Source organism: Hyla sarda, unplaced genomic scaffold (genome assembly GCF_029499605.1).
Source record: "Hyla sarda isolate aHylSar1 unplaced genomic scaffold, aHylSar1.hap1 scaffold_2143, whole genome shotgun sequence".
Taxonomy (NCBI): domain Eukaryota; kingdom Metazoa; phylum Chordata; class Amphibia; order Anura; family Hylidae; genus Hyla; species Hyla sarda.
Window position 1 is genome coordinate 1 of NW_026608810.1, and position 23055 is coordinate 23055.

The window sequence follows — 23055 nt, forward strand, 5'->3', positions numbered from 1 at the left end:
ATCTTTCTTTTTAACCCTGTAAGGGGGTGGTGCACTGTACCCGAAGATACTGCCATATCGGGTCAATGCATAGGGCGACGGAAGCAAGCTTCGAAATCGGCCCCCGTTCTCAAAAATCCATTTAATATATGGTCCCCAGATAGGGGACGTATCAGATATTAAACTGATAAGAACAGATACTACACTTGATCTTAGCCAAAAGGCCGAGAAGCGATAACCGTGAAAGGGGCGGGCCCAACAAGGTCCCCTTCATGGGCACTATCACTGCTTGCTGTCAGGGAGGCTGCCAGACAATTTTCCATGCACACTCTGGGCTGGGGGGCAGTCAACCACCAGTACACACAGCAGAACCTAAACCCATACCATTATTGCTAAGCAGCAAGACAGGGGCCCATTGCACTCCCACGGGGCCTTTTTAAATGCAATCCATAACCCGGATTTGCCAGGAACCCTTCTTACTCCTCCTACTTGCATGTGACACTGGGCTTAGGATCTGCATAGGAAACACACACACAAGCACACACCTACCTTTGTTGCCTGCAGATGCCTCCTTGGCTGTCCCCAAACGGTATCAAACCAACACCCACGGGAAGCTGTAAGCATAGAGGACATGCCTGCACCCCATTGGACTTACCTGTGTGGGTTAAATCCGGGTTATTTGACAACCTATGGCGGTGATGGTTCTGCTCAGGCAGAGCAGTGCTGATGCTCCTCATAAAGCTGTCGCTGCTGTGAAGGTTCTAGGTGACATCACAAATCCCTTTGGTTACATACACAACAAAGCTGGGTTGTTGTTGTTTACACTCTGCAAGGCCTGTGGAAGTGAGTGACATCATAGCACTGTAGTTCTGAGGGTTCAAGATGGATGCAACAATCTCCTGTTGCTTCTATGAAGGCCGTAATAGACGACATCACCAAACAGCTCCATAGTCACATACACAGCAAAGGAGAGATGTTGTTTACACCTAGTGATGTCAGTGGTATTGAGTGACATCACAGCACAGTGCTAAGGCTCCTGGGCCTGGACACAGCAGCGGCTGCAATATCTCAACGGAGAATACGTTTATATCTATGTGTGTGTGTGCGCATATATATATATATATATATATATATATATATATATATATATATATATCTCCGCCGAAATCACTTTTAAACCCATTTCCACCTTTTTTTCCCTTCTCTTCCTCTTACTTTTTTTTCACGTTTTTTTACGTTTTTCTCCTTTTCGCCTCTTTTCTGGGCGTATTATTCTTCTTTTTCTTCTTTTTTTTCGTCTAATGCATACCCCATCAGTGCAGCAATGCTTATTCAATACCGCCAGCAGATGGAGACACTGGGGGATAATTTTCTAAGGATTTATACTGATTTTTCCTGTCTGAATTTGTCGCACAGAAAGTTGCAGGCCAAATATGTGTGACATTTCTGCGACTTTAGCTTCTAGAGCATTTTTACAACATTATACATAGGTGCTGAATACATAAAAAGCGACTGTTCAGCGACAGACAAGTCGCATCGGCTGAAAGTAGGCCAGAATGTCAGTCCATGTTGGAGCAGGTTTAGATACAGTCTAAAGCATAGATCTCAAAGTCTGTGCACAGAATTTAGCAAGGGCCTCGCACCTTCTGATGCATCAGGTAGGTGCACAATAGCATAGCCTAACCCTCTGTACTTTGGTCTATATTGATGCGGGACATAGACAGCCAGCTGATGACCAATCCATTAGTGCAATGGATGGCTGGAAGCATTTGTCTTTGCCTTTGCAATACCACAGAAGCAATGCATGGTCAATGTACAGCAATGACACACCTGTGTGAACAGCCAGGAGACCCCCCCCCCCCCCATGTTATGTTACATAGTTACATAGTTAGTACGGTCGAAAAAAGACATATGTCCATCACGTTCAACCAGGGAATTAAGGGGTAGGGGTGTGGCGCGATATTGGGGAAGGGATGAGATTTTATATTTCTTCATAAGCATTAATCTTATTTTGTCAATTAGGAACATTCAGCACCCACCCGCTATCAAGGCAGCTGCCTATCATGTCATGCCCTACCTGCACAGGTGTGCTGGCTACTCAAATGATCCAATTAAGGAGGCCATTTAGTCAGCAGCAGCAGAAGTCCTGTGCCTGGACGCTCCAACAGGGGCCAGACACAAGCAGAAGCAGAAGCAGCAGAAGCAGCAGCAGCACCACCTTTTGTTTATTGGCTGCAGCAGCAGCAAGGCCCACAGGGCTGGCTAGCTGGCTAGCCAGCAAGCAGGTAGCAATGAAAGTAGGAATCTTTCTTTTTAACCCTGTAAGGGGGTGGTGCACTGTACCCGAAGATACTGCCATATCGGGTCAATGCATAGGGCGACGGAAGCAAGCTTCGAAATCGGCCCCCGTTCTCAAAAATCCATTTAATATATGGTCCCCAGATAGGGGACGTATCAGATATTAAACTGATAAGAACAGATACTACACTTGATCTTAGCCAAAAGGCCGAGAAGCGATAACCGTGAAAGGGGCGGGCCCAACAAGGTCCCCTTCATGGGCACTATCACTGCTTGCTGTCAGGGAGGCTGCCAGACAATTTTCCATGCACACTCTGGGCTGGGGGGCAGTCAACCACCAGTACACACAGCAGAACCTAAACCCATACCATTATTGCTAAGCAGCAAGACAGGGGCCCATTGCACTCCCACGGGGCCTTTTTAAATGCAATCCATAACCCGGATTTGCCAGGAACCCTTCTTACTCCTCCTACTTGCATGTGACACTGGGCTTAGGATCTGCATAGGAAACACACACACAAGCACACACCTACCTTTGTTGCCTGCAGATGCCTCCTTGGCTGTCCCCAAACGGTATCAAACCAACACCCACGGGAAGCTGTAAGCATAGAGGACATGCCTGCACCCCATTGGACTTACCTGTGTGGGTTAAATCCGGGTTATTTGACAACCTATGGCGGTGATGGTTCTGCTCAGGCAGAGCAGTGCTGATGCTCCTCATAAAGCTGTCGCTGCTGTGAAGGTTCTAGGTGACATCACAAATCCCTTTGGTTACATACACAACAAAGCTGGGTTGTTGTTGTTTACACTCTGCAAGGCCTGTGGAAGTGAGTGACATCATAGCACTGTAGTTCTGAGGGTTCAAGATGGATGCAACAATCTCCTGTTGCTTCTATGAAGGCCGTAATAGACGACATCACCAAACAGCTCCATAGTCACATACACAGCAAAGGAGAGATGTTGTTTACACCTAGTGATGTCAGTGGTATTGAGTGACATCACAGCACAGTGCTAAGGCTCCTGGGCCTGGACACAGCAGCGGCTGCAATATCTCAACGGAGAATACGTTTATATCTATGTGTGTGTGTGCGCATATATATATATATATATATATATATATATATATATATATATATATATTCTCCGCCGAAATCACTTTTAAACCCATTTCCACCTTTTTTTCCCTTCTCTTCCTCTTACTTTTTTTTCACGTTTTTTTACGTTTTTCTCCTTTTCGCCTCTTTTCTGGGCGTATTATTCTTCTTTTTCTTCTTTTTTTTCGTCTAATGCATACCCCATCAGTGCAGCAATGCTTATTCAATACCGCCAGCAGATGGAGACACTGGGGGATAATTTTCTAAGGATTTATACTGATTTTTCCTGTCTGAATTTGTCGCACAGAAAGTTGCAGGCCAAATATGTGTGACATTTCTGCGACTTTAGCTTCTAGAGCATTTTTACAACATTATACATAGGTGCTGAATACATAAAAAGCGACTGTTCAGCGACAGACAAGTCGCATCGGCTGAAAGTAGGCCAGAATGTCAGTCCATGTTGGAGCAGGTTTAGATACAGTCTAAAGCATAGATCTCAAAGTCTGTGCACAGAATTTAGCAAGGGCCTCGCACCTTCTGATGCATCAGGTAGGTGCACAATAGCATAGCCTAACCCTCTGTACTTTGGTCTATATTGATGCGGGACATAGACAGCCAGCTGATGACCAATCCATTAGTGCAATGGATGGCTGGAAGCATTTGTCTTTGCCTTTGCAATACCACAGAAGCAATGCATGGTCAATGTACAGCAATGACACACCTGTGTGAACAGCCAGGAGACCCCCCCCCCCCCCATGTTATGTTACATAGTTACATAGTTAGTACGGTCGAAAAAAGACATATGTCCATCACGTTCAACCAGGGAATTAAGGGGTAGGGGTGTGGCGCGATATTGGGGAAGGGATGAGATTTTATATTTCTTCATAAGCATTAATCTTATTTTGTCAATTAGGAACATTCAGCACCCACCCGCTATCAAGGCAGCTGCCTATCATGTCATGCCCTACCTGCACAGGTGTGCTGGCTACTCAAATGATCCAATTAAGGAGGCCATTTAGTCAGCAGCAGCAGAAGTCCTGTGCCTGGACGCTCCAACAGGGGCCAGACACAAGCAGAAGCAGAAGCAGCAGAAGCAGCAGCAGCACCACCTTTTGTTTATTGGCTGCAGCAGCAGCAAGGCCCACAGGGCTGGCTAGCTGGCTAGCCAGCAAGCAGGTAGCAATGAAAGTAGGAATCTTTCTTTTTAACCCTGTAAGGGGGTGGTGCACTGTACCCGAAGATACTGCCATATCGGGTCAATGCATAGGGCGACGGAAGCAAGCTTCGAAATCGGCCCCCGTTCTCAAAAATCCATTTAATATATGGTCCCCAGATAGGGGACGTATCAGATATTAAACTGATAAGAACAGATACTACACTTGATCTTAGCCAAAAGGCCGAGAAGCGATAACCGTGAAAGGGGCGGGCCCAACAAGGTCCCCTTCATGGGCACTATCACTGCTTGCTGTCAGGGAGGCTGCCAGACAATTTTCCATGCACACTCTGGGCTGGGGGGCAGTCAACCACCAGTACACACAGCAGAACCTAAACCCATACCATTATTGCTAAGCAGCAAGACAGGGGCCCATTGCACTCCCACGGGGCCTTTTTAAATGCAATCCATAACCCGGATTTGCCAGGAACCCTTCTTACTCCTCCTACTTGCATGTGACACTGGGCTTAGGATCTGCATAGGAAACACACACACAAGCACACACCTACCTTTGTTGCCTGCAGATGCCTCCTTGGCTGTCCCCAAACGGTATCAAACCAACACCCACGGGAAGCTGTAAGCATAGAGGACATGCCTGCACCCCATTGGACTTACCTGTGTGGGTTAAATCCGGGTTATTTGACAACCTATGGCGGTGATGGTTCTGCTCAGGCAGAGCAGTGCTGATGCTCCTCATAAAGCTGTCGCTGCTGTGAAGGTTCTAGGTGACATCACAAATCCCTTTGGTTACATACACAACAAAGCTGGGTTGTTGTTGTTTACACTCTGCAAGGCCTGTGGAAGTGAGTGACATCATAGCACTGTAGTTCTGAGGGTTCAAGATGGATGCAACAATCTCCTGTTGCTTCTATGAAGGCCGTAATAGACGACATCACCAAACAGCTCCATAGTCACATACACAGCAAAGGAGAGATGTTGTTTACACCTAGTGATGTCAGTGGTATTGAGTGACATCACAGCACAGTGCTAAGGCTCCTGGGCCTGGACACAGCAGCGGCTGCAATATCTCAACGGAGAATACGTTTATATCTATGTGTGTGTGTGCGCATATATATATATATATATATATATATATATATATATATATATATATTTCTCCGCCGAAATCACTTTTAAACCCATTTCCACCTTTTTTTCCCTTCTCTTCCTCTTACTTTTTTTTCACGTTTTTTTACGTTTTTCTCCTTTTCGCCTCTTTTCTGGGCGTATTATTCTTCTTTTTCTTCTTTTTTTTCGTCTAATGCATACCCCATCAGTGCAGCAATGCTTATTCAATACCGCCAGCAGATGGAGACACTGGGGGATAATTTTCTAAGGATTTATACTGATTTTTCCTGTCTGAATTTGTCGCACAGAAAGTTGCAGGCCAAATATGTGTGACATTTCTGCGACTTTAGCTTCTAGAGCATTTTTACAACATTATACATAGGTGCTGAATACATAAAAAGCGACTGTTCAGCGACAGACAAGTCGCATCGGCTGAAAGTAGGCCAGAATGTCAGTCCATGTTGGAGCAGGTTTAGATACAGTCTAAAGCATAGATCTCAAAGTCTGTGCACAGAATTTAGCAAGGGCCTCGCACCTTCTGATGCATCAGGTAGGTGCACAATAGCATAGCCTAACCCTCTGTACTTTGGTCTATATTGATGCGGGACATAGACAGCCAGCTGATGACCAATCCATTAGTGCAATGGATGGCTGGAAGCATTTGTCTTTGCCTTTGCAATACCACAGAAGCAATGCATGGTCAATGTACAGCAATGACACACCTGTGTGAACAGCCAGGAGACCCCCCCCCCCCCCATGTTATGTTACATAGTTACATAGTTAGTACGGTCGAAAAAAGACATATGTCCATCACGTTCAACCAGGGAATTAAGGGGTAGGGGTGTGGCGCGATATTGGGGAAGGGATGAGATTTTATATTTCTTCATAAGCATTAATCTTATTTTGTCAATTAGGAACATTCAGCACCCACCCGCTATCAAGGCAGCTGCCTATCATGTCATGCCCTACCTGCACAGGTGTGCTGGCTACTCAAATGATCCAATTAAGGAGGCCATTTAGTCAGCAGCAGCAGAAGTCCTGTGCCTGGACGCTCCAACAGGGGCCAGACACAAGCAGAAGCAGAAGCAGCAGAAGCAGCAGCAGCACCACCTTTTGTTTATTGGCTGCAGCAGCAGCAAGGCCCACAGGGCTGGCTAGCTGGCTAGCCAGCAAGCAGGTAGCAATGAAAGTAGGAATCTTTCTTTTTAACCCTGTAAGGGGGTGGTGCACTGTACCCGAAGATACTGCCATATCGGGTCAATGCATAGGGCGACGGAAGCAAGCTTCGAAATCGGCCCCCGTTCTCAAAAATCCATTTAATATATGGTCCCCAGATAGGGGACGTATCAGATATTAAACTGATAAGAACAGATACTACACTTGATCTTAGCCAAAAGGCCGAGAAGCGATAACCGTGAAAGGGGCGGGCCCAACAAGGTCCCCTTCATGGGCACTATCACTGCTTGCTGTCAGGGAGGCTGCCAGACAATTTTCCATGCACACTCTGGGCTGGGGGGCAGTCAACCACCAGTACACACAGCAGAACCTAAACCCATACCATTATTGCTAAGCAGCAAGACAGGGGCCCATTGCACTCCCACGGGGCCTTTTTAAATGCAATCCATAACCCGGATTTGCCAGGAACCCTTCTTACTCCTCCTACTTGCATGTGACACTGGGCTTAGGATCTGCATAGGAAACACACACACAAGCACACACCTACCTTTGTTGCCTGCAGATGCCTCCTTGGCTGTCCCCAAACGGTATCAAACCAACACCCACGGGAAGCTGTAAGCATAGAGGACATGCCTGCACCCCATTGGACTTACCTGTGTGGGTTAAATCCGGGTTATTTGACAACCTATGGCGGTGATGGTTCTGCTCAGGCAGAGCAGTGCTGATGCTCCTCATAAAGCTGTCGCTGCTGTGAAGGTTCTAGGTGACATCACAAATCCCTTTGGTTACATACACAACAAAGCTGGGTTGTTGTTGTTTACACTCTGCAAGGCCTGTGGAAGTGAGTGACATCATAGCACTGTAGTTCTGAGGGTTCAAGATGGATGCAACAATCTCCTGTTGCTTCTATGAAGGCCGTAATAGACGACATCACCAAACAGCTCCATAGTCACATACACAGCAAAGGAGAGATGTTGTTTACACCTAGTGATGTCAGTGGTATTGAGTGACATCACAGCACAGTGCTAAGGCTCCTGGGCCTGGACACAGCAGCGGCTGCAATATCTCAACGGAGAATACGTTTATATCTATGTGTGTGTGTGTGCGCATATATATATATATATATATATATATATATATATATATATATATATTTCTCCGCCGAAATCACTTTTAAACCCATTTCCACCTTTTTTTCCCTTCTCTTCCTCTTACTTTTTTTTCACGTTTTTTTACGTTTTTCTCCTTTTCGCCTCTTTTCTGGGCGTATTATTCTTCTTTTTCTTCTTTTTTTTCGTCTAATGCATACCCCATCAGTGCAGCAATGCTTATTCAATACCGCCAGCAGATGGAGACACTGGGGGATAATTTTCTAAGGATTTATACTGATTTTTCCTGTCTGAATTTGTCGCACAGAAAGTTGCAGGCCAAATATGTGTGACATTTCTGCGACTTTAGCTTCTAGAGCATTTTTACAACATTATACATAGGTGCTGAATACATAAAAAGCGACTGTTCAGCGACAGACAAGTCGCATCGGCTGAAAGTAGGCCAGAATGTCAGTCCATGTTGGAGCAGGTTTAGATACAGTCTAAAGCATAGATCTCAAAGTCTGTGCACAGAATTTAGCAAGGGCCTCGCACCTTCTGATGCATCAGGTAGGTGCACAATAGCATAGCCTAACCCTCTGTACTTTGGTCTATATTGATGCGGGACATAGACAGCCAGCTGATGACCAATCCATTAGTGCAATGGATGGCTGGAAGCATTTGTCTTTGCCTTTGCAATACCACAGAAGCAATGCATGGTCAATGTACAGCAATGACACACCTGTGTGAACAGCCAGGAGACCCCCCCCCCCCCCATGTTATGTTACATAGTTACATAGTTAGTACGGTCGAAAAAAGACATATGTCCATCACGTTCAACCAGGGAATTAAGGGGTAGGGGTGTGGCGCGATATTGGGGAAGGGATGAGATTTTATATTTCTTCATAAGCATTAATCTTATTTTGTCAATTAGGAACATTCAGCACCCACCCGCTATCAAGGCAGCTGCCTATCATGTCATGCCCTACCTGCACAGGTGTGCTGGCTACTCAAATGATCCAATTAAGGAGGCCATTTAGTCAGCAGCAGCAGAAGTCCTGTGCCTGGACGCTCCAACAGGGGCCAGACACAAGCAGAAGCAGAAGCAGCAGAAGCAGCAGCAGCACACACCTTTTGTTTATTGGCTGCAGCAGCAGCAAGGCCCACAGGGCTGGCTAGCTGGCTAGCCAGCAAGCAGGTAGCAATGAAAGTAGGAATCTTTCTTTTTAACCCTGTAAGGGGGTGGTGCACTGTACCCGAAGATACTGCCATATCGGGTCAATGCATAGGGCGACGGAAGCAAGCTTCGAAATCGGCCCCCGTTCTCAAAAATCCATTTAATATATGGTCCCCAGATAGGGGACGTATCAGATATTAAACTGATAAGAACAGATACTACACTTGATCTTAGCCAAAAGGCCGAGAAGCGATAACCGTGAAAGGGGCGGGCCCAACAAGGTCCCCTTCATGGGCACTATCACTGCTTGCTGTCAGGGAGGCTGCCAGACAATTTTCCATGCACACTCTGGGCTGGGGGGCAGTCAACCACCAGTACACACAGCAGAACCTAAACCCATACCATTATTGCTAAGCAGCAAGACAGGGGCCCATTGCACTCCCACGGGGCCTTTTTAAATGCAATCCATAACCCGGATTTGCCAGGAACCCTTCTTACTCCTCCTACTTGCATGTGACACTGGGCTTAGGATCTGCATAGGAAACACACACACAAGCACACACCTACCTTTGTTGCCTGCAGATGCCTCCTTGGCTGTCCCCAAACGGTATCAAACCAACACCCACGGGAAGCTGTAAGCATAGAGGACATGCCTGCACCCCATTGGACTTACCTGTGTGGGTTAAATCCGGGTTATTTGACAACCTATGGCGGTGATGGTTCTGCTCAGGCAGAGCAGTGCTGATGCTCCTCATAAAGCTGTCGCTGCTGTGAAGGTTCTAGGTGACATCACAAATCCCTTTGGTTACATACACAACAAAGCTGGGTTGTTGTTGTTTACACTCTGCAAGGCCTGTGGAAGTGAGTGACATCATAGCACTGTAGTTCTGAGGGTTCAAGATGGATGCAACAATCTCCTGTTGCTTCTATGAAGGCCGTAATAGACGACATCACCAAACAGCTCCATAGTCACATACACAGCAAAGGAGAGATGTTGTTTACACCTAGTGATGTCAGTGGTATTGAGTGACATCACAGCACAGTGCTAAGGCTCCTGGGCCTGGACACAGCAGCGGCTGCAATATCTCAACGGAGAATACGTTTATATCTATGTGTGTGTGTGCGCATATATATATATATATATATATATATATATATATATATATATATATATCTCCGCCGAAATCACTTTTAAACCCATTTCCACCTTTTTTTCCCTTCTCTTCCTCTTACTTTTTTTTCACGTTTTTTTACGTTTTTCTCCTTTTCGCCTCTTTTCTGGGCGTATTATTCTTCTTTTTCTTCTTTTTTTTCGTCTAATGCATACCCCATCAGTGCAGCAATGCTTATTCAATACCGCCAGCAGATGGAGACACTGGGGGATAATTTTCTAAGGATTTATACTGATTTTTCCTGTCTGAATTTGTCGCACAGAAAGTTGCAGGCCAAATATGTGTGACATTTCTGCGACTTTAGCTTCTAGAGCATTTTTACAACATTATACATAGGTGCTGAATACATAAAAAGCGACTGTTCAGCGACAGACAAGTCGCATCGGCTGAAAGTAGGCCAGAATGTCAGTCCATGTTGGAGCAGGTTTAGATACAGTCTAAAGCATAGATCTCAAAGTCTGTGCACAGAATTTAGCAAGGGCCTCGCACCTTCTGATGCATCAGGTAGGTGCACAATAGCATAGCCTAACCCTCTGTACTTTGGTCTATATTGATGCGGGACATAGACAGCCAGCTGATGACCAATCCATTAGTGCAATGGATGGCTGGAAGCATTTGTCTTTGCCTTTGCAATACCACAGAAGCAATGCATGGTCAATGTACAGCAATGACACACCTGTGTGAACAGCCAGGAGACCCCCCCCCCCCCCATGTTATGTTACATAGTTACATAGTTAGTACGGTCGAAAAAAGACATATGTCCATCACGTTCAACCAGGGAATTAAGGGGTAGGGGTGTGGCGCGATATTGGGGAAGGGATGAGATTTTATATTTCTTCATAAGCATTAATCTTATTTTGTCAATTAGGAACATTCAGCACCCACCCGCTATCAAGGCAGCTGCCTATCATGTCATGCCCTACCTGCACAGGTGTGCTGGCTACTCAAATGATCCAATTAAGGAGGCCATTTAGTCAGCAGCAGCAGAAGTCCTGTGCCTGGACGCTCCAACAGGGGCCAGACACAAGCAGAAGCAGAAGCAGCAGAAGCAGCAGCAGCACCACCTTTTGTTTATTGGCTGCAGCAGCAGCAAGGCCCACAGGGCTGGCTAGCTGGCTAGCCAGCAAGCAGGTAGCAATGAAAGTAGGAATCTTTCTTTTTAACCCTGTAAGGGGGTGGTGCACTGTACCCGAAGATACTGCCATATCGGGTCAATGCATAGGGCGACGGAAGCAAGCTTCGAAATCGGCCCCCGTTCTCAAAAATCCATTTAATATATGGTCCCCAGATAGGGGACGTATCAGATATTAAACTGATAAGAACAGATACTACACTTGATCTTAGCCAAAAGGCCGAGAAGCGATAACCGTGAAAGGGGCGGGCCCAACAAGGTCCCCTTCATGGGCACTATCACTGCTTGCTGTCAGGGAGGCTGCCAGACAATTTTCCATGCACACTCTGGGCTGGGGGGCAGTCAACCACCAGTACACACAGCAGAACCTAAACCCATACCATTATTGCTAAGCAGCAAGACAGGGGCCCATTGCACTCCCACGGGGCCTTTTTAAATGCAATCCATAACCCGGATTTGCCAGGAACCCTTCTTACTCCTCCTACTTGCATGTGACACTGGGCTTAGGATCTGCATAGGAAACACACACACAAGCACACACCTACCTTTGTTGCCTGCAGATGCCTCCTTGGCTGTCCCCAAACGGTATCAAACCAACACCCACGGGAAGCTGTAAGCATAGAGGACATGCCTGCACCCCATTGGACTTACCTGTGTGGGTTAAATCCGGGTTATTTGACAACCTATGGCGGTGATGGTTCTGCTCAGGCAGAGCAGTGCTGATGCTCCTCATAAAGCTGTCGCTGCTGTGAAGGTTCTAGGTGACATCACAAATCCCTTTGGTTACATACACAACAAAGCTGGGTTGTTGTTGTTTACACTCTGCAAGGCCTGTGGAAGTGAGTGACATCATAGCACTGTAGTTCTGAGGGTTCAAGATGGATGCAACAATCTCCTGTTGCTTCTATGAAGGCCGTAATAGACGACATCACCAAACAGCTCCATAGTCACATACACAGCAAAGGAGAGATGTTGTTTACACCTAGTGATGTCAGTGGTATTGAGTGACATCACAGCACAGTGCTAAGGCTCCTGGGCCTGGACACAGCAGCGGCTGCAATATCTCAACGGAGAATACGTTTATATCTATGTGTGTGTGTGCGCATATATATATATATATATATATATATATATATATATATATATATATATTCTCCGCCGAAATCACTTTTAAACCCATTTCCACCTTTTTTTCCCTTCTCTTCCTCTTACTTTTTTTTCACGTTTTTTTACGTTTTTCTCCTTTTCGCCTCTTTTCTGGGCGTATTATTCTTCTTTTTCTTCTTTTTTTTCGTCTAATGCATACCCCATCAGTGCAGCAATGCTTATTCAATACCGCCAGCAGATGGAGACACTGGGGGATAATTTTCTAAGGATTTATACTGATTTTTCCTGTCTGAATTTGTCGCACAGAAAGTTGCAGGCCAAATATGTGTGACATTTCTGCGACTTTAGCTTCTAGAGCATTTTTACAACATTATACATAGGTGCTGAATACATAAAAAGCGACTGTTCAGCGACAGACAAGTCGCATCGGCTGAAAGTAGGCCAGAATGTCAGTCCATGTTGGAGCAGGTTTAGATACAGTCTAAAGCATAGATCTCAAAGTCTGTGCACAGAATTTAGCAAGGGCCTCGCACCTTCTGATGCATCAGGTAGGTGCACAATAGCATAGCCTAACCCTCTGTACTTTGGTCTATATTGATGCGGGACATAGACAGCCAGCTGATGACCAATCCATTAGTGCAATGGATGGCTGGAAGCATTTGTCTTTGCCTTTGCAATACCACAGAAGCAATGCATGGTCAATGTACAGCAATGACACACCTGTGTGAACAGCCAGGAGACCCCCCCCCCCCCCATGTTATGTTACATAGTTACATAGTTAGTACGGTCGAAAAAAGACATATGTCCATCACGTTCAACCAGGGAATTAAGGGGTAGGGGTGTGGCGCGATATTGGGGAAGGGATGAGATTTTATATTTCTTCATAAGCATTAATCTTATTTTGTCAATTAGGAACATTCAGCACCCACCCGCTATCAAGGCAGCTGCCTATCATGTCATGCCCTACCTGCACAGGTGTGCTGGCTACTCAAATGATCCAATTAAGGAGGCCATTTAGTCAGCAGCAGCAGAAGTCCTGTGCCTGGACGCTCCAACAGGGGCCAGACACAAGCAGAAGCAGAAGCAGCAGAAGCAGCAGCAGCACCACCTTTTGTTTATTGGCTGCAGCAGCAGCAAGGCCCACAGGGCTGGCTAGCTGGCTAGCCAGCAAGCAGGTAGCAATGAAAGTAGGAATCTTTCTTTTTAACCCTGTAAGGGGGTGGTGCACTGTACCCGAAGATACTGCCATATCGGGTCAATGCATAGGGCGACGGAAGCAAGCTTCGAAATCGGCCCCCGTTCTCAAAAATCCATTTAATATATGGTCCCCAGATAGGGGACGTATCAGATATTAAACTGATAAGAACAGATACTACACTTGATCTTAGCCAAAAGGCCGAGAAGCGATAACCGTGAAAGGGGCGGGCCCAACAAGGTCCCCTTCATGACTATCACTGCTTGCTGTCAGGGAGGCTGCCAGACAATTTTCCATGCACACTCTGGGCTGGGGGGCAGTCAACCACCAGTACACACAGCAGAACCTAAACCCATACCATTATTGCTAAGCAGCAAGACAGGGGCCCATTGCACTCCCACGGGGCCTTTTTAAATGCAATCCATAACCCGGATTTGCCAGGAACCCTTCTTACTCCTCCTACTTGCATGTGACACTGGGCTTAGGATCTGCATAGGAAACACACACACAAGCACACACCTACCTTTGTTGCCTGCAGATGCCTCCTTGGCTGTCCCCAAACGGTATCAAACCAACACCCACGGGAAGCTGTAAGCATAGAGGACATGCCTGCACCCCATTGGACTTACCTGTGTGGGTTAAATCCGGGTTATTTGACAACCTATGGCGGTGATGGTTCTGCTCAGGCAGAGCAGTGCTGATGCTCCTCATAAAGCTGTCGCTGCTGTGAAGGTTCTAGGTGACATCACAAATCCCTTTGGTTACATACACAACAAAGCTGGGTTGTTGTTGTTTACACTCTGCAAGGCCTGTGGAAGTGAGTGACATCATAGCACTGTAGTTCTGAGGGTTCAAGATGGATGCAACAATCTCCTGTTGCTTCTATGAAGGCCGTAATAGACGACATCACCAAACAGCTCCATAGTCACATACACAGCAAAGGAGAGATGTTGTTTACACCTAGTGATGTCAGTGGTATTGAGTGACATCACAGCACAGTGCTAAGGCTCCTGGGCCTGGACACAGCAGCGGCTGCAATATCTCAACGGAGAATACGTTTATATCTATGTGTGTGTGTGCGCATATATATATATATATATATATATATATATATATATATATATATATTTCTCCGCCGAAATCACTTTTAAACCCATTTCCACCTTTTTTTCCCTTCTCTTCCTCTTACTTTTTTTTCACGTTTTTTTACGTTTTTCTCCTTTTCGCCTCTTTTCTGGGCGTATTATTCTTCTTTTTCTTCTTTTTTTTCGTCTAATGCATACCCCATCAGTGCAGCAATGCTTATTCAATACCGCCAGCAGATGGAGACACTGGGGGATAATTTTCTAAGGATTTATACTGATTTTTCCTGTCTGAATTTGTCGCACAGAAAGTTGCAGGCCAAATATGTGTGACATTTCTGCGACTTTAGCTTCTAGAGCATTTTTACAACATTATACATAGGTGCTGAATACATAAAAAGCGACTGTTCAGCGACAGACAAGTCGCATCGGCTGAAAGTAGGCCAGAATGTCAGTCCATGTTGGAGCAGGTTTAGATACAGTCTAAAGCATAGATCTCAAAGTCTGTGCACAGAATTTAGCAAGGGCCTCGCACCTTCTGATGCATCAGGTAGGTGCACAATAGCATAGCCTAACCCTCTGTACTTTGGTCTATATTGATGCGGGACATAGACAGCCAGCTGATGACCAATCCATTAGTGCAATGGATGGCTGGAAGCATTTGTCTTTGCCTTTGCAATACCACAGAAGCAATGCATGGTCAATGTACAGCAATGACACACCTGTGTGAACAGCCAGGAGACCCCCCCCCCCCCCATGTTATGTTACATAGTTACATAGTTAGTACGGTCGAAAAAAGACATATGTCCATCACGTTCAACCAGGGAATTAAGGGGTAGGGGTGTGGCGCGATATTGGGGAAGGGATGAGATTTTATATTTCTTCATAAGCATTAATCTTATTTTGTCAATTAGGAACATTCAGCACCCACCCGCTATCAAGGCAGCTGCCTATCATGTCATGCCCTACCTGCACAGGTGTGCTGGCTACTCAAATGATCCAATTAAGGAGGCCATTTAGTCAGCAGCAGCAGAAGTCCTGTGCCTGGACGCTCCAACAGGGGCCAGACACAAGCAGAAGCAGAAGCAGCAGAAGCAGCAGCAGCACCACCTTTTGTTTATTGGCTGCAGCAGCAGCAAGGCCCACAGGGCTGGCTAGCTGGCTAGCCAGCAAGCAGGTAGCAATGAAAGTAGGAATCTTTCTTTTTAACCCTGTAAGGGGGTGGTGCACTGTACCCGAAGATACTGCCATATCGGGTCAATGCATAGGGCGACGGAAGCAAGCTTCGAAATCGGCCCCCGTTCTCAAAAATCCATTTAATATATGGTCCCCAGATAGGGGACGTATCAGATATTAAACTGATAAGAACAGATACTACACTTGATCTTAGCCAAAAGGCCGAGAAGCGATAACCGTGAAAGGGGCGGGCCCAACAAGGTCCCCTTCATGGGCACTATCACTGCTTGCTGTCAGGGAGGCTGCCAGACAATTTTCCATGCACACTCTGGGCTGGGGGGCAGTCAACCACCAGTACACACAGCAGAACCTAAACCCATACCATTATTGCTAAGCAGCAAGACAGGGGCCCATTGCACTCCCACGGGGCCTTTTTAAATGCAATCCATAACCCGGATTTGCCAGGAACCCTTCTTACTCCTCCTACTTGCATGTGACACTGGGCTTAGGATCTGCATAGGAAACACACACACAAGCACACACCTACCTTTGTTGCCTGCAGATGCCTCCTTGGCTGTCCCCAAACGGTATCAAACCAACACCCACGGGAAGCTGTAAGCATAGAGGACATGCCTGCACCCCATTGGACTTACCTGTGTGGGTTAAATCCGGGTTATTTGACAACCTATGGCGGTGATGGTTCTGCTCAGGCAGAGCAGTGCTGATGCTCCTCATAAAGCTGTCGCTGCTGTGAAGGTTCTAGGTGACATCACAAATCCCTTTGGTTACATACACAACAAAGCTGGGTTGTTGTTGTTTACACTCTGCAAGGCCTGTGGAAGTGAGTGACATCATAGCACTGTAGTTCTGAGGGTTCAAGATGGATGCAACAATCTCCTGTTGCTTCTATGAAGGCCGTAATAGACGACATCACCAAACAGCTCCATAGTCACATACACAGCAAAGGAGAGATGTTGTTTACACCTAGTGATGTCAGTGGTATTGAGTGACATCACAGCACAGTGCTAAGGCTCCTGGGCCTGGACACAGCAGCGGCTGCAATATCTCAACGGAGAATACGTTTATATCTATGTGTGTGTGTGCGCATATATATATATATATATATATATATATATATATATATATATATATATTTCTCCGCCGAAATCACTTTTAAACCCATTTCCACCTTTTTTTCCCTTCTCTTCCTCTTACTTTTTTTTCACGTTTTTTTACGTTATTCTCCTTTTCGCCTCTTTTCTGGGCGTATTATTCTTCTTTTTCTTCTTTTTTTTCGTCTAATGCATACCCCATCAGTGCAGCAATGCTTATTCAATACCGCCAGCAGATGGAGACACTGGGGGATAATTTTCTAAGGATTTATACTGATTTTTCCTGTCTGAATTTGTCGCACAGAAAGTTGCAGGCCAAATATGTGTGACATTTCTGCGACTTTAGCTTCTAGAGCATTTTTACAACATTATACATAGGTGCTGAATACATAAAAAGCGACTGTTCAGCGACAGACAAGTCGCATCGGCTGAAAGTAGGCCAGAATGTCAGTCCATGTTGGAGCAGGTTTAGATACAGTCTAAAGCATAGATCTCAAAGTCTGTGCACAGAATTTAGCAAGGGCCTCGCACCTTCTGATGCATCAGGTAGGTGCACAATAGCATAGCCTAACCCTCTGTACTTTGGTCTATATTGATGCGGGACATAGACAGCCAGCTGATGACCAATCCATTAGTGCAATGGATGGCTGGAAGCATTTGTCTTTGCCTTTGCAATACCACAGAAGCAATGCATGGTCAATGTACAGCAATGACACACCTGTGTGAACAGCCAGGAGACCCCCCCCCCCCCATGTTATGTTACATAGTTACATAGTTAGTACGGTCGAAAAAAGACATATGTCCATCACGTTCAACCAGGGAATTAAGGGGTAGGGGTGTGGCGCGATATTGGGGAAGGGATGAGATTTTATATTTCTTCATAAGCATTAATCTTATTTTGTCAATTAGGAACATTCAGCACCCACCCGCTATCAAGGCAGCTGCCTATCATGTCATGCCCTACCTGCACAGGTGTGCTGGCTACTCAAATGATCCAATTAAGGAGGCCATTTAGTCAGCAGCAGCAGAAGTCCTGTGCCTGGACGCTCCAACAGGGGCCAGACACAAGCAGAAGCAGAAGCAGCAGAAGCAGCAGCAGCACCACCTTTTGTTTATTGGCTGCAGCAGCAGCAAGGCCCACAGGGCTGGCTAGCTGGCTAGCCAGCAAGCAGGTAGCAATGAAAGTAGGAATCTTTCTTTTTAACCCTGTAAGGGGGTGGTGCACTGTACCCGAAGATACTGCCATATCGGGTCAATGCATAGGGCGACGGAAGCAAGCTTCGAAATCGGCCCCCGTTCTCAAAAATCCATTTAATATATGGTCCCCAGATAGGGGACGTATCAGATATTAAACTGATAAGAACAGATTTTTTTTTTTTTTTTTTTATCTAAAGCCGAGGAACGTGCTTTCGATTCACCCAAAGTGCAAGAAAAAGTGCAAACGTGTTACACTAAAAAAACGTGCACAAAGGATGCGGTCTATCGCAAGCCTTCTCCCGATAGGAGAGAGGCCCCCCAACAAACCTTACCCTTCCGCCTCCGGACCAAAAGGTACCTGCGAGGTTCCAGGTTCGATGTCCCTTTTCGCCGAAGCTACTAGGGGACCACAAATGCTCCCGGCATCCCCCTTGGCGTTAGCCAAGGTATCTGCCCGCAGAGCCGATTACGGTAGGTACCCTGCCAAAGCAGGAGTACCCGGGGTGTTTGCAGGGAGGTGCGGAACCTAATGGCCACACACACCCTCCCCTAGACCGCCAGGAGGGACACCCAGAAGGGCTACCGCATCCTGACCAATCCTGTGAACACACAACACGCAAAAAGTGACACAGTGAGACAAAAAAGAAATAAATAAGTGAATGTGTGCAGATATACTGCCCGGACATCCGGCCGGATCTATAAAAAATTTCTCTGATCCTAGCCAGAAGGCCGGGAATCAAGAGGTGAGTGCCACAAGGTGAAGAGATTATGGTGCCCGTGCTTCAACTCAGTGAGCCTATTCTCCCAGTGAGTTTCGGCACCTCGGGGTCACCACTCCCCGAGGCACAAAGTACCTCGGCTCTAGACCTCTCAGCCTCATGGCGAGACCCGGAGGGAACAGGTCACATCGGGGCAGCCGTCGAGCTGATTCCTCAGAACCAGCCCCGGAAAGCCCTGGTACACCTGCATCCTCCATGCAGCACCCATCCCCACCAGCCCCATACCGGCGTTACTGTCCACCGGCATGAAAAACTGATAAGAACAGATACTACACTTGATCTTAGCCAAAAGGCCGAGAAGCGATAACCGTGAAAGGGGCGGGCCCAACAAGGTCCCCTTCATGGGCACTATCACTGCTTGCTGTCAGGGAGGCTGCCAGACAATTTTCCATGCACACTCTGGGCTGGGGGGCAGTCAACCACCAGTACACACAGCAGAACCTAAACCCATACCATTATTGCTAAGCAGCAAGACAGGGGCCCCATTGCACTCCCACGGGGCCTTTTTAAATGCAATCCATAACCCGGATTTGCCAGGAACCCTTCTTACTCCTCCTACTTGCATGTGACACTGGCTTAGGAATCTGCATAGGAAACACACACACAAGCACACACCTACCTTTGTTGCCTGCAGATGCCTCCTTGGCTGTCCCCAAACGGTATCAAACCAACACCCACGGGAAGCTGTAAGCATAGAGGACATGCCTGCACCCCATTGGACTTACCCTGTGTGGGTTTAAATCCGGGTTATTTGACAACCTATGGCGGTGATGGTTCTGCTCAGGCAGAGCAGTGCTGATGCTCCTCATAAAGCTGTCGCTGCTGTGAAGGTTCTAGGTGACATCACAAATCCCTTTGGTTACATACACAACAAAGCTGGGTTGTTGTTGTTTACACTCTGCAAGGCCTGTGGAAGTGAGTGACATCATAGCACTGTAGTTCTGAGGGTTCAAGATGGATGCAACAATCTCCTGTTGCTTCTATGAAGGCCGTAATAGACGACATCACCAAACAGCTCCATAGTCACATACACAGCAAAGGAGAGATGTTGTTTACACCTAGTGATGTCAGTGGTATTGAGTGACATCACAGCACAGTGCTAAGGCTCCTGGGCCTGGACACAGCAGCGGCTGCAATATCTCAACGGAGAATACGTTTATATCTATGTGTGTGTGTGCGCATATATATATATATATATATATATATATATATATATATATATTTCTCCGCCGAAATCACTTTTAAACCCATTTCCACCTTTTTTCCCTTCTCTTCCTCTTACTTTTTTTTCACGTTTTTTACGTTATTCTCCTTTTCGCCTCTTTTTTTCTGGGCGTATTATTCTTCTTTTTCTTCTTTTTTTTCGTCTAATGCATACCCCATCAGTGCAGCAATGCTTATTCAATACCGCCAGCAGATGGAGACACTGGGGGATAATTTTCTAAGGATTTATACTGATTTTTCCTGTCTGAATTTGTCGCACAGAAAGTTGCAGGCCAAATATGTGTGACATTTCTGCGACTTTAGCTTCTAGAGCATTTTTACAACATTATACATAGGTGCTGAATACATAAAAAGCGACTGTTCAGCGACAGACAAGTCGCATCGGCTGAAAGTAGGCCAGAATGTCAGTCCATGTTGGAGCAGGTTTAGATACAGTCTAAAGCATAGATCTCAAAGTCTGTGCACAGAATTTAGCAAGGGCCTCGCACCTTCTGATGCATCAGGTAGGTGCACAATAGCATAGCCTAACCCTCTGTACTTTGGTCTATATTGATGCGGGACATAGACAGCCAGCTGATGACCAATCCATTAGTGCAATGGATGGCTGGAAGCATTTGTCTTTGCCTTTGCAATACCACAGAAGCAATGCATGGTCAATGTACAGCAATGACACACCTGTGTGAACAGCCAGGAGACCCCCCCCCCCCCCCATGTTATGTTACATAGTTACATAGTTAGTACGGTCGAAAAAAGACATATGTCCATCACGTTCAACCAGGGAATTAAGGGGTAGGGGTGTGGCGCGATATTGGGGAAGGGATGAGATTTTATATTTCTTCATAAGCATTAATCTTATTTTGTCAATTAGGAACATTCAGCACCCACCCGCTATCAAGGCAGCTGCCTATCATGTCATGCCCTACCTGCACAGGTGTGCTGGCTACTCAAATGATCCAATTAAGGAGGCCATTTAGTCAGCAGCAGCAGAAGTCCTGTGCCTGGACGCTCCAACAGGGGCCAGACACAAGCAGAAGCAGAAGCAGCAGAAGCAGCAGCAGCACCACCTTTTGTTTATTGGCTGCAGCAGCAGCAAGGCCCACAGGGCTGGCTAGCTGGCTAGCCAGCAAGCAGGTAGCAATGAAAGTAGGAATCTTTCTTTTTAACCCTGTAAGGGGGTGGTGCACTGTACCCGAAGATACTGCCATATCGGGTCAATGCATAGGGCGACGGAAGCAAGCTTCGAAATCGGCCCCCGTTCTCAAAAATCCATTTAATATATGGTCCCCAGATAGGGGACGTATCAGATATTAAACTGATAAGAACAGATACTACACTTGATCTTAGCCAAAAGGCCGAGAAGCGATAACCGTGAAAGGGGCGGGCCCAACAAGGTCCCCTTCATGGGCACTATCACTGCTTGCTGTCAGGGAGGCTGCCAGACAATTTTCCATGCACACTCTGGGCTGGGGGGCAGTCAACCACCAGTACACACAGCAGAACCTAAACCCATACCATTATTGCTAAGCAGCAAGACAGGGGCCCATTGCACTCCCACGGGGCCTTTTTAAATGCAATCCATAACCCGGATTTGCCAGGAACCCTTCTTACTCCTCCTACTTGCATGTGACACTGGGCTTAGGATCTGCATAGGAAACACACACACAAGCACACACCTACCTTTGTTGCCTGCAGATGCCTCCTTGGCTGTCCCCAAACGGTATCAAACCAACACCCACGGGAAGCTGTAAGCATAGAGGACATGCCTGCACCCCATTGGACTTACCTGTGTGGGTTAAATCCGGGTTATTTGACAACCTATGGCGGTGATGGTTCTGCTCAGGCAGAGCAGTGCTGATGCTCCTCATAAAGCTGTCGCTGCTGTGAAGGTTCTAGGTGACATCACAAATCCCTTTGGTTACATACACAACAAAGCTGGGTTGTTGTTGTTTACACTCTGCAAGGCCTGTGGAAGTGAGTGACATCATAGCACTGTAGTTCTGAGGGTTCAAGATGGATGCAACAATCTCCTGTTGCTTCTATGAAGGCCGTAATAGACGACATCACCAAACAGCTCCATAGTCACATACACAGCAAAGGAGAGATGTTGTTTACACCTAGTGATGTCAGTGGTATTGAGTGACATCACAGCACAGTGCTAAGGCTCCTGGGCCTGGACACAGCAGCGGCTGCAATATCTCAACGGAGAATACGTTTATATCTATGTGTGTGTGTGCGCATATATATATATATATATATATATATATATATATATATATATATATTCTCCGCCGAAATCACTTTTAAACCCATTTCCACCTTTTTTTCCCTTCTCTTCCTCTTACTTTTTTTTCACGTTTTTTTACGTTATTCTCCTTTTCGCCTCTTTTCTGGGCGTATTATTCTTCTTTTTCTTCTTTTTTTTCGTCTAATGCATACCCCATCAGTGCAGCAATGCTTATTCAATACCGCCAGCAGATGGAGACACTGGGGGATAATTTTCTAAGGATTTATACTGATTTTTCCTGTCTGAATTTGTCGCACAGAAAGTTGCAGGCCAAATATGTGTGACATTTCTGCGACTTTAGCTTCTAGAGCATTTTTACAACATTATACATAGGTGCTGAATACATAAAAAGCGACTGTTCAGCGACAGACAAGTCGCATCGGCTGAAAGTAGGCCAGAATGTCAGTCCATGTTGGAGCAGGTTTAGATACAGTCTAAAGCATAGATCTCAAAGTCTGTGCACAGAATTTAGCAAGGGCCTCGCACCTTCTGATGCATCAGG

The 23055-nt window shown here is 46.3% G+C and overlaps 11 non-coding genes across 11 annotated transcripts; all 11 read right to left on the reverse strand.

Moving 5' to 3' along the window:
• Nucleotides 1–24: 24 nt before the first annotated feature.
• On the reverse strand, nt 25–215 carry LOC130319596 (U2 spliceosomal RNA). The gene has a single exon (XR_008865749.1). It is a non-coding gene; the product is annotated as a U2 spliceosomal RNA (small nuclear RNA).
• Nucleotides 216–2306: 2091 nt separating this feature from the next.
• Nucleotides 2307–2497, reverse strand: LOC130319608 (U2 spliceosomal RNA). The gene has a single exon (XR_008865760.1). It is a non-coding gene; the product is annotated as a U2 spliceosomal RNA (small nuclear RNA).
• A 2092-nt stretch (nt 2498–4589) lies between these two features.
• On the reverse strand, nt 4590–4780 carry LOC130319619 (U2 spliceosomal RNA). The gene has a single exon (XR_008865770.1). It is a non-coding gene; the product is annotated as a U2 spliceosomal RNA (small nuclear RNA).
• Nucleotides 4781–6871: 2091 nt separating this feature from the next.
• On the reverse strand, nt 6872–7062 carry LOC130319620 (U2 spliceosomal RNA). Its single transcript, XR_008865771.1, has one exon. It is a non-coding gene; the product is annotated as a U2 spliceosomal RNA (small nuclear RNA).
• A 2094-nt stretch (nt 7063–9156) lies between these two features.
• On the reverse strand, nt 9157–9347 carry LOC130319621 (U2 spliceosomal RNA). The gene has a single exon (XR_008865772.1). It is a non-coding gene; the product is annotated as a U2 spliceosomal RNA (small nuclear RNA).
• Nucleotides 9348–11438: 2091 nt separating this feature from the next.
• Nucleotides 11439–11629, reverse strand: LOC130319597 (U2 spliceosomal RNA). The gene has a single exon (XR_008865750.1). It is a non-coding gene; the product is annotated as a U2 spliceosomal RNA (small nuclear RNA).
• A 2092-nt stretch (nt 11630–13721) lies between these two features.
• Nucleotides 13722–13912, reverse strand: LOC130319598 (U2 spliceosomal RNA). The gene has a single exon (XR_008865751.1). It is a non-coding gene; the product is annotated as a U2 spliceosomal RNA (small nuclear RNA).
• A 2088-nt stretch (nt 13913–16000) lies between these two features.
• Nucleotides 16001–16191, reverse strand: LOC130319599 (U2 spliceosomal RNA). Its single transcript, XR_008865752.1, has one exon. It is a non-coding gene; the product is annotated as a U2 spliceosomal RNA (small nuclear RNA).
• Nucleotides 16192–18283: 2092 nt separating this feature from the next.
• LOC130319617 (U2 spliceosomal RNA) lies at nt 18284–18468 on the reverse strand. Its single transcript, XR_008865768.1, has one exon. It is a non-coding gene; the product is annotated as a U2 spliceosomal RNA (small nuclear RNA).
• Nucleotides 18469–19162: 694 nt separating this feature from the next.
• On the reverse strand, nt 19163–19350 carry LOC130319618 (U2 spliceosomal RNA). The gene has a single exon (XR_008865769.1). It is a non-coding gene; the product is annotated as a U2 spliceosomal RNA (small nuclear RNA).
• A 2092-nt stretch (nt 19351–21442) lies between these two features.
• Nucleotides 21443–21633, reverse strand: LOC130319600 (U2 spliceosomal RNA). The gene has a single exon (XR_008865753.1). It is a non-coding gene; the product is annotated as a U2 spliceosomal RNA (small nuclear RNA).
• Between the last annotated feature and the right edge of the window lie 1422 nt (nt 21634–23055).